The sequence below is a fragment of the Crocuta crocuta genome, unplaced genomic scaffold, assembly GCF_008692635.1.
Source record: "Crocuta crocuta isolate KB4526 unplaced genomic scaffold, BGI_CrCroc_1.0 scaffold466, whole genome shotgun sequence".
Classification (NCBI taxonomy): domain Eukaryota; kingdom Metazoa; phylum Chordata; class Mammalia; order Carnivora; family Hyaenidae; genus Crocuta; species Crocuta crocuta.
The window spans coordinates 3,406,742-3,417,847 of NW_027529672.1; the positions used below are offsets into that span (position 1 = coordinate 3,406,742).

The 11,106-nt window shown below is 45.7% G+C and overlaps 1 non-coding gene across 1 annotated transcript; it reads left to right on the forward strand.

Annotated features, from left to right (window-relative positions):
• Window positions 1–8,715: 8,715 nt before the first annotated feature.
• Window positions 8,716–8,822, forward strand: LOC144230692 (U6 spliceosomal RNA). Its single transcript, XR_013334841.1, has one exon. It is a non-coding gene; the product is annotated as a U6 spliceosomal RNA (small nuclear RNA).
• The last annotated feature ends 2,284 nt before the right edge of the window (window positions 8,823–11,106 follow it).

Here is an 11,106-nt window from a genome sequence, read left to right on the forward strand (position 1 = left end):
TAGATGTTGTGGTATATTCCTGAAGGCTCCACCTTCAACCATCCAACCGTGCATCTGAGCCCGCGGCCACCACCCCTTCCTGCTCACACTGCCCCTGGCTTCTAGGATGCCACCTTCTGGGGGAGGGGTGCCAGAGCCGCAAGGCCTCTCTGGATGGCGGTCACAGCAAGGAAACGGCAGCAGCGTTTGCAGCTCCTGCCGTGAGAAACGAAAACTGGTATCTCTTCTGCTACTACTGGCTCATGTTGGAAATGAGGCTGCTGGTATTGACCAGGCCTCACATTATTCCATATCAGACCCATATTCCGAACACAGATACCTCATAAGGAAAAGCATATTCCTGCCTTTACAAAAGAGATTTTAGATGAAAGCTCTGTGGGTGATTGTCAAAAGCCTCTTCCTATGGGCCTTGCGTATCAAAGACAATTGAGCCTGGCCCCGAGACAAAGAGCCTGATTTAGAGTTTAGGAACAAACAGGGGTAGAACTTAACACTTACAGCTTCTTCTAACTGGTGATGTATGGCAGTCCCTTCCCCATGGCTTACCTTCTCCAAACACCCTCCCTTACAGGTGGCTGGGATGAGGATAGAAAAGAGAAGCTAACATATAACCCGAAAGCAAAAGGCTAACACATTTAGGGCCCCCGTGGTGTTCACACATTCAGCATCAAATAGGTTTCCACAAACTAACCAGTTCAAAAACATTCATCCTCTCGAGAGCCAAACAGAATAATTCCTAGCCTAACTATTTACGACTTAACATATATATGTCATCCTATTTTTCATTAAGAACATCCTGTTATTTCCTTAGTTGTAAAATTCAACCTCAGTATGATTGAGGTAATTCACAAAAGGCTTCCCATTGTAAAAATTCCTTTTTCTGATCTCATGTTGTTCTTGAACCTTTAAATAAAGACACCAAAACCGACAGGGCAGAGATGCCTGCCTGGTGATCAGAAAGGATCTCGGGGCTCTCTCTCTCTCTCGCCAACACCGTCCATCCTTCAGGGACCCCTGGACCTGCCGGAGCCGGCCTCCGACAGAGGGGTCCCTCCCAACTCAGTGAGAGCCCCCCTGCTCTGGACCCCCGCCCCCAGTTACAGTGTGGGCTGGGCGCCTGTACCTCCTCTGCTCCATCACTTTCTCCCCCGTCAGCCTGCAGACCTGCACTTGAAATAAATGTCTATGTTCTCTCTCATATTCCTGACCTCGCTCCCAACAGGCCCTGCGACCCCAGCAGAGCTGTTTCAAGGTCGTGGAGAGGGCCGCATTGCCACGCAAATGGGTTCTCCTTTATTCCATTACCGGCTTCTCAGTCACCTTCACGGCCCGCTGCTCCTTCCTGCTGAAACACCACCCTCTTCTGCCCTCCAGGACCCCACTCTTTCCGGGGTGCCTTCCTGATCTTTCAGATACCCCTTCCCAGCTCCCTCTGCTCCCCTTACCCTAACTCCTCCCCCTCTTCCCCTAGCTGACCGCATAGCCGGGGCTGCTCTGGGCGCCTTCCCTTCTCTCTGCGACTCCCCGCAGGTGAGGGCATCTTGTCTCCTGTTTCTAAGTGCTATGCGCCCGACGCCCCCGGTCCGTGTCTCCTGCTCTCGTCAACTCCAGGAATGTCCAGAGCCCTAGAGCAGGCCGCCTAACGACACGGCCCCTTGGATGGTAGGAATTATCTCACACTTAACAGGGCAGACGGAATTTGTTTTTTCCTTCCCTTCTAGGCTTCCCTTCCTGCATCCCCTCTATCTCTAGGACCCGGCCCACCTCACCCAGATTTTCAAGCCAAAAAGTCTAGGAGTCCTCATGGGAGTCCCCTCTGTTCCTCACTCACTCCCCACGTGCAGCCCGTTACCGGCTCCTGCCGCACCCCTGTTCCCAGCACAGACCAAGACACCTGATCCCCAGAGATCTTCAGCAACTCCTAGGGGGTCTTCCTGCCTGGACTCTTGGACTGCCTTAAATCTTGGCAGATTTAAAAAAAAAAAACAAAAACGCAAAAAAAACCCAACCCACTAGATTTGTTGCTAGTCTCAGCCTAAACACGCAAGGCTTGCCACCATGTTTACAAGAAAACCCATCCCCCACCTGCTCCACCCTCCGCTGACCACGCTTCGCCAGCCACAGAGCATTGCCTGTTCCCTGAACACACCAAGCCCACCCTTCCCGCTGGCTCTTGCCCCCCCACCCAGTTCCTCCCCTCAGAAGGTGCACCCCCATGTAGGCATCGGGGGACCCATCTTAAAGATCTTGCAGTCTCTCTTATCTCTCCCTGGTGTTATTTTCCACAGGGCCCGGAACCCATCTGCTTGTTTTCTTGTTTCCGTGCATTTGTTCGTGGTCTCTCTCCACGAACAAAGCGGAACCGGGCTGTGAAGTCTTTTTCAAAACTGGGCATCCCCAAGAAGCGTCCTGAGAACTGAGCGTCCTATAGGAACAATGAGGTTACTGTTCTTCAAATCCCCGAAGACCAACAACAAATGAAATTCATGCCCAGAAGTCCAGACAAACAAGGACGCTTCTTTCCAATTCCTCCTCTAAATCAATCTCATCACTGCAATTAGCACATTTTACATTAGAGTCAACTTGAGCCTGATGGTAAATCAATGACGCCAGGAACAGCAGAGAAGAAATGGGCAAATTGTACAATCCTCAGGCTCAGAACTTCAAAGGAATGTTACTTCTACATTCACCCTTGACTCTTGGAGCTGGCCTCTCGGCGCTGTGCAGTGAGTAATAGCTTTATAATCCTGCCACGGATCAACGGCCGGTGTTCTTTTTCGCCGGGATTTGGATTCTGATCAGTCATATCTCTATAATTATATGTCAGGATTATATTTCAGGAAAGGAACCTGTTTGAAGCCAAAAGTATAGATCTTAAGTTTAGACATTTAAAAAATGCACCCACACAAGAAAGGTTTTGTGAGCCTCTGTCAGATAAAAATCTAGAAGCCAGAGCAGCTCACAGCTGGGCAAAGTCAAAACTTAATGCTGTCATTGCTCAAATGGGCAAATTCTTTTTTGTAATGGTTATTTATTTATTATTTTTGAGAGAGAGAGAGAGAGAGCGCGCACAAGCAGAAGAGGGGCAGAAAGAAAGAGCGAGAGAGAGAATCTCAAGCAGGCTCCATGCTGTCAGCACAAAGCTCAACGCTGGGCTCAAACTCCTGAACCGTGAGATCATGACCTGACCTGAAATCTAGAGTTGGACCATCAGTTAGACTGAGCCCCCCAGGTACCCCAAATGGGCAAATTCTTTAGATGTTGTTCCGTGAAAGGGAGGTATATGCAAAAAGATCTCAGAAGACCAAAAGAGCCGTGTGACTGAAAGAAAAGGCCAAGAAGTCCAGCTTGATAAGAGACGGTTTATGAAGGGGACACACGGACCACAGAGGGTGTTGCGGACATGTCAAAACAGTAAATCTCCATGACCCCACCTTGTGTGAGACCTGCCTTTTTGGCCAGAGGCTGGTGAGTACAGGCTCTTAGTCATATCTCCAGAGCAGATGGAGGACATCACGCCCAAGGGTGTACTTAAGGGTGTGGTTAGACAAAAAGACAGGGGTGGGGGACGAGTGGAGTCCGGGCTCAAGAAGGCTTCAGGTCACAGAGCAGTCATCACGGCTGATTTGTCCCAGGTGGCCCCAGCCTGGTTCACGCAGATGTGAACGGAAGGCAGCATCCCAAGGAAAGAAAGCCTGGGCTCGTGAAGTGAAATATGCAGGGATCTTTCCTCCCAGAGGTGAGTCTTGCCCTTTGGCGCAGTTCGCACTCACAGACCCCAGATGACATATTGTTACAGACTTTCACCTTAACATTCTGATTCTAAAATCTGAATGTATTTTATAACACGTGGGGGCTTAAAACCTGAGGAAGAGAGCAGTATTCATGTTATATTAAGTTCTAATAGTCAACCTCTCAATACCACTGTCTTCTAGATGTTGGTTCTGTGAAGTAAAGATGAGGGGTGAACGGAGCCCCCCTCCCGGGCCCTCCCCGTGTGAGTCCTGCCTGAGGACCCGTCACTACCGAGGGTGTTTTCTGTGCCACAGCGGGAGATCTTTGGAGACCATCTCAGCTCTTTTGAGGTCTCTTGTCTCATCTCCCATCTGTGCTATGGAGACTCCTACCCTTCCCTGCCCGGGGTCACCTGCTGAGACTCTGCCTCACTGCCCAGACTCCTCTTCCTCCAGGCAGCCATCTTGGGTCCAGCCTTGTCCCCTGCAGCCCCTGCCTCTGTTCTAAAGGACAAACAGAGTCACAATGATACTCACTCAACACGGAGGGGTGCGTCCAGGGGAAGTCGTTAGCGTGGAATTCCGAATCCGCCATGATGGTCACCTTTCCCACCTGACCTTTATACTTCCACCTTCCCATTTCATGGTCCCCCACCCTTCCAGCTCACTCCACGCTCCACCTCTGCTAGATCCCAGGTGGCTTCGGGATCAAGCGGCTTCATTCACATTCACGTGTTCTCTTCTTGACGGGTGGTTCCTCCCTGTCCAGCTCCACTTTTACTTATCCCCCAACATGTAGTGCCACCTCTGCTGGTGAGCCTTCGGGTCCTCAGACTTGGCTCCTGGCCTCTCCTTGGTGTGCCCACCATCCCCGGTGTGTGCAGTGTGTTCCCAACAAACCATTTACTGGTCCACCGGCCCCACTTGACTGTGATCTCCTGGAGGGCAGGGTCAGGGTGCTTTTAGGAGCACCTGCGTAGTTCAGTTGGTTAAGTGTCTGACTCTTGATTTCAGCTTAGGTCATGATCTCAAAGTTCTTGAGATCAAGCCCCACATGGGACTCTGTGCTGACGGTGCCAAGCCTACTTGGGATTCTCCCTTTCTGCCCCTCATCACCACATATGTGCACGCTTATGCGCTCTCTCGCTCTCTCAAAAAGGATGCTTTCTGTCACATAGCAGTCATTCAGTAACTGTTAATTGAATGAATGTTGAATAGATGAGTGGACTGAATGGATGGACAGGGCCTGTTCTTTTAGTTTTCATCCAAAGCTTTTGTAAAAATGCCAGTGCCTGTCTGTCCCCTGGGTCAAGAGGAACCAGAAGAGAAGCCAGTGTCCCAGCCTGCGGCAGAACATTAGAAGGAAGGTAGATTAGCTCGTAGGAACCATAACGGGGGTGGCCACATGAATCGAAGGGAGAAACTGTCCCTCCCATGTAAACATGGGAGGCTCTAACCCGGGTTTCCGCGAGGTGGACGATTTTCCTACTGTGGACATTTGCTCAAAGGCACCATGAACAGAAACAAACAAAAGGACTGGAAAAGGAATTTGAGAACCAAGACTTAAAGAAATCTGGTATTTAAAAATAATAACTGAAGGAGCACCTGGGTGGCTCAATTGTTAGGCGTCCGACTATTGATCTCAGCTGGGGTCTTGATCTCAGGGTTGTAAGTTCAAGCCCCGCGTTGGGCTCTCCGCTGGGCATGAAGCCTACTTAAATGATAATAATCATAATAATACTTGAATTAAAGAAGGGGGCCCAGGTAACTAAACACTGTGTTCCCTCAACACACGACTGCTGAGGAGACATGCAGAGACACTGCAGTGCAGTTCCCTTGGGCAGGCGTCCACCTCCGGGAGCTGGGGGGCGTGGGTCTCCCTCCGGAGGAGTGACGGGAGGGCCCTCCATCTGTCTAGTTTGCCTTCGTGCTGTCCTGCGGATCAACAAATCACTGCCGTCTCAAAGTTCCTGCTGCACTGGCAAGGACAGGCCCCAACTATCACCTAGGAGGCCACCGCATGTGCCCACTGTACTTGCAGGGGTGCGAGCCACGTATGTTCTGGGGGAGCTCCCCACGCGCTGGGTGCAGGACATCAACCTTGGAGGTCCAGAAACGGAATCCAGGGTTGATCAGACCTAAGAACAAAATTCACATTAACAAAATTTCCAAGAAGCGAATGTATAGATTGGAGCAATGTAAGAAATAAAACGCTGAGTGGCCTTTATAGATCTGTGCATGCTCTCCTTAAAGGGAAACCTGCAAGGGAAGCCCCAATGTCAAGTGAAGGGCACTGGGGAACACAGAGTCCAGCGAAGGTTGCTGGTTTGGTGACTCTAAGCCTATGGCCAGGGGACTCTGCCAACCAATGCCCCTGTCTCCACTGTAAGGTGGGGTCTCACCTATCCATCAGAAACTTGTATTTGAATGGACATTTTTTTTTTTCCTTTCTGCCTGGATCTCTTCTGGCCCCTCTCCCTTTCTCAAAACAGACATAGGAGATTAGGTTTAAGACTTTTGGAAATAATTCCCATATGAGTTGATGTCATAGTTTAGAGTCCCCAAAGCAGACACCATGACAAAGACTTGAGTGAGGATAGTTTTTTGGAAGGTGATCCCAGGAAGCGTAAGGGAGGATGTATGAGGAAAGGAAGGGAGAAAAGTCAGTGAAGGTTCCTCAACCATGAGGAAGCTCCTTGGTGCCCAGTAGAGTCCATCTGAGATGGCGGGTGGAACATGCTCACTAGAGCATGTACCCATCAGTTCCCCTCTCCATTGGGTGAAGTTTAACCCTGGAAGCATTTACTATTTACTGCACCTCCAAGCTATGCCTGTGGGTGCCCATGCAAGTTTCAAGTGCCAAAGAAAGCCTTCAAACAGAGGAAAAGAGAAACCAGAATCCAAGGTAGGGAGTTGTCAGGCGCTGGGAATCCTCTGCAGGTGTCTGTGAATTCACACTTGCCCATGAAAGAGGTCTCAGATCCCTTGGGCCACACAGTCACAATCAGTTAAATTGCTCCACAAATGGCTAATTGTCTGAGGGTTGATTCTTTTTTATTCCCCTCGAGGAGTAATCTCCCAATGACCTTTGTTCAGTCAGTGCCCTGGGCTTCCAGTCCCACAGCGTTCATCCCGGGAACTGAAGCTGGAGACTAAAAATGACACTCCATGAAAAGACTGTTCTTTTTTTTCCCTAATGTTTTCATTTACTATGAACCGTAAATGATTCATAACTTGATTTTCCACACTTGTCACAGAACATGAATTTTCAGTTCATTTTCAAGATTAATTTTTAGGGGCACCCGGGTAGCTCAGTTGGTTAAGCGACCGACTTGATTTTGGCTCAGGTCAACATCTCCCAGTCCTGAGATTGAGCCCCACATCAGGCTCTGTGCTGGGCACGGAGCCTGCTTAAGATTCTCTATCTCCCACTGCCTCTCTCCCATTAGCATGTGCATGTACATACTCTCTCTCAAAAAAATAAAAAAGATTAATTGTTAAAGTTAAACCAACCCCTGCAAAAGTAATGATATTTAAAATCATCTTTCAGTTAATTTCTGTTGTACTACAGAGATTAACAGACCAACACAAGATTTAAGATTTTGTCTTTTTACTCAATTAATATCTTAGAATTAAATATTTATTATGGATACTGAGAAAAACTTAAAAAGTATTAATTGTGCCTAAATCATAATCAAGTCAAAAATTTGCAAATTAAGATGTAATACTAAAACACTAATCATTCCCTTCAGCTCATGATGTAATTACAAAGACAGCCAACCTCCTATTTATCTGGAGTATTTATTCAACCACATTATAAACCATTAATTTTGGGGGAAAGTTCCGTTGCCAAACACTTGGCTTATGATTAAGTACCTAGAGTATGATCTTTGTTTTCCCTCCGACTGTGATAACAAATGGCAGTGACAACATTTCTGAGATCTGCCATTTCTAGCTGAAGTGTCGCCATGAAAGAAGTGGACCACAACTGAAAGCCATCAAAAAGCAAAGGTATAGGGGTATCCTGAGAACAGGACTTGAAACCAGACTAGTTTTGCCCCTTCCAAAGGCTAGCGATTGCAAGGGGTCCCGGGGGAGAAGGTCAGAAGGGGCTGTAGCAGCTCAGGACCTGTGAACTCTTGAAATGGCTCTGCTGCTGCTTGCTTCTAGAACACGGCTTGCTTTTAGAACAGGGCACACACAGAAGAGAAACCTCAGGAGATGAATCAACATTGACCAGGACAGGTAGAGACAAAGTAAGAGAAGACCCAGACCACAGTGGGGAAGGGGACTGGATCCAAGACAGTTTGCTCAGAGAGCAACGTGAGAAACAAGCCCACTGATCCAATCAAAGGAAGGACTCCGAGGCTCTGAGCTCAGTGAAGCAAGGCTTTAATCAACATTCTTACAAAAGCGGCGATCGGCAGGCACACTCGGAGCAGTTACAGCAGACACTTTATCTCCTAGAATGTAAGTCCCTCCCCTGGTCCCTCATTGGCTGAGTGCTATAAAGGTTGTAGCCTTACCCGGAAGTCGCCTATGCCCATATAAGGCAAAAAGTAGTCTGATTGGAACAAAAATACATTCCTTGAGGTGACACAGACGCTCCAGGTCTTTGGCACATGCTCATTACAAAGCTCACAAAGAATAAGTCTGCAAAAGGGAGAGGGGAAGAGGAACCAGGAAGTGAAGTGTCTAAAGGTTTGGGACTCCATTGTGGTGGGGGGGGGGGGCAGGGAGCGTCGGAGGTTGTCCGTATTTCCAATAGGTTGTAAACCTACTGTTAACTAGACAGCACAGCTTTTATTTAGTATTTCTGAAAATGAATCATCACACTTCTCACAGCAGGGTGCTGTATGTTTTAACAATACACAAAAACAACAGAGTGGGGAGCTCTATGGAGTTTAGAAAAGCTTTTCTCAACATTGCTTTAATTGGAAAGTTTAGGAAAACTAATTCAACTTAAAAACAAGTGGCACACATGCTCATTTCAGCAACACATATACTAAAAGTGGAATGATACAGAGAAGATTAGCATTGCCTCTGTGCAGAGAAGACACTCAAATCTGTGGTGCATGCCATGAAAGAAAAGAGTTAACAGACAAATGTTGAGGTCAAATCCTGTACAAAAAGACTGTAAGAAAAAGAGAGTAAGAAGCAGAATAAACATTCCTACAGACAATCAAAGCATGCCAGAAAGATGTGATAACAGATCAGAATTAACTGATGATCTCAAAAGAAGCTAAAATGATATAACATATGGGTAAAGAACATTTAGGGAAACTCAGAAATGGAATAACAGAATTCACAAAACAATTAGAAGTCAAAGGAAAGTTTATTTCAAAATTAAGTCTAAATTATAAGGAACACAGTAGTGAATAGATGAAAATAATGCCTGAAAAGAAAGAGCTGATTAAAAAAAAAATTTTAATTAAAAAAAATTTTTTAAAAGGCTTGAGAAAAAATAACAAACATTGAAAATAGGCAAAGAAGATTAAACATTCAGATAAGAAGAGTTCATTAAGAAGATAAAGGAAGCACGGGAAGAAAAATATTAAAAACATAATTCATCAAAAATTTCTGGAAATTAAAAAAAGGATATGAAAGTCCATACTGAAAGAGCATACTGCACACCTGAGACTGCTGACCTACAATAACCAACACCAAGATACTGTTTAGTAAAATTACTGAGTTGAAAAAAGAAAAACAAAAAAATCTCAAATTTGGGCATGGAGAAAAAAGCACATGGGGCTTGTAAGGGGAAGAAAATTAGATCACCTTCAGACTTTTTAACTGGAATGCTTCCTGCCAGAAGAAAATGGAGCACATGTTTAAGAAACCCAAGGAAAGGGATGGTAAGCTGAGGATTTTATAGCCAGCTAAACTGACTCTCAAATATAAACACAAATTATTATGGACGCACAAGCAATCAGGGAATAGTGTTCTCATGAGCTCTTCCTGAGGAATTTAATAGAGAATGAGCTTCTGGCCTCCAAATAGTCAGTCATCAGCATAAGGACAGGTAGTGAGCATGGAATATACCGTTACCTGTAGAACTAAGTGATGAGGAAGAGCAGGTGGTCAGACAAAGTAATGAGGACGGGCTGTAACAACACAAAGACAACTGCTTTTTTTCTTTTTCCTTTATTATTATTATTTTTTATTTTGGGAAGTGGGGGCAGAGAGAGAGAGAGAGAAAGAGAAGGAAAGACAGTAAATCCCAGGCAGACTCCATGCTGTTAGCAGAGAGCTCAACTTGGGGCTTGGTCACACAAACTGTGAGATCATAACCTGAGCTAAAATCAAGAATCAGACGCTTAACCGACTGAGCCACCCAGGTGCCCCAAGACAACTGATTTTCTAAATGGAGGAGAAGAGAATGTGATGAACATGTGCTCAAAAAAATATTTTAAATATGTTTGTGGTAGTATTACTACTTTTATTCTGAGGCTGCTGTGTGTTCAATGTGGGACAAAACAAATGTGTGATTATGGGCCTTATTAATTCTATTATCCCTAGTGTCCTTGAGAACCAGGAATCTTGGTATCAAAGAAGGAAAAGAACTATAGGAGAAGTTTTATCAAAGCTCTAGAGTTGTAAATTTGAATTGGAAATCAATATGAACTCGGGAAAATTTTTTTCACATGTACATAAATATACACATATGCATATATACATTATATGTACCTACACATATATAATCAGTAGCTATAAACTTATAGTTACAAGATAAATAAGTACCAGGGATGAATCCTATGATGACTGTACTTACCGCTGCTACATGATATGTAGGAATGATGTTAAGGAAGTAAATCCTAAGAATTCTCATCACAAGGAGAAATTTTTTTTCATTTCTTTTTTTTAATGTTTATTTATTTTAGAAAGTAGGGAAGGGCAGCAAGAGAGGGAGAGAGAATCCCAAGCAGGCTCTGCAGTGTCAGCACAGAGCCTGATGCAGGGCTTGAACCCATGAACTGTGAGATCATGACCTGAGCTAAAATCAAGAGTTGGACACTTAACCACCTGAGCCACCCAGGAGCTCCTTCGTTTTTCTGTTTTTGTTTTTTTATTGTGTCTGTATGAGATGATAGATGTTAACTAAGCTTATCGTGGTAATCAATCATAATATAGGCTAATCATACCTTTATTCTGTACACCTGAAACTCATACAGAGCTATATGTCAATTACATCTCGATAAAATTAGAAAAATATTTTACATAAAAAGAAAAACATTAGAGGGGCGCCTGGGTGGCTCAGTCAGTTGAGTGTCTGGCTTTGGCTAAGGTCATGATCCTAGGGTTTGTGGGTTTGAGCCCCACATCGGGCTCTATGCTGACAGCTCAGAGTCTGGAGCCTGCTTCAGATTCTGGA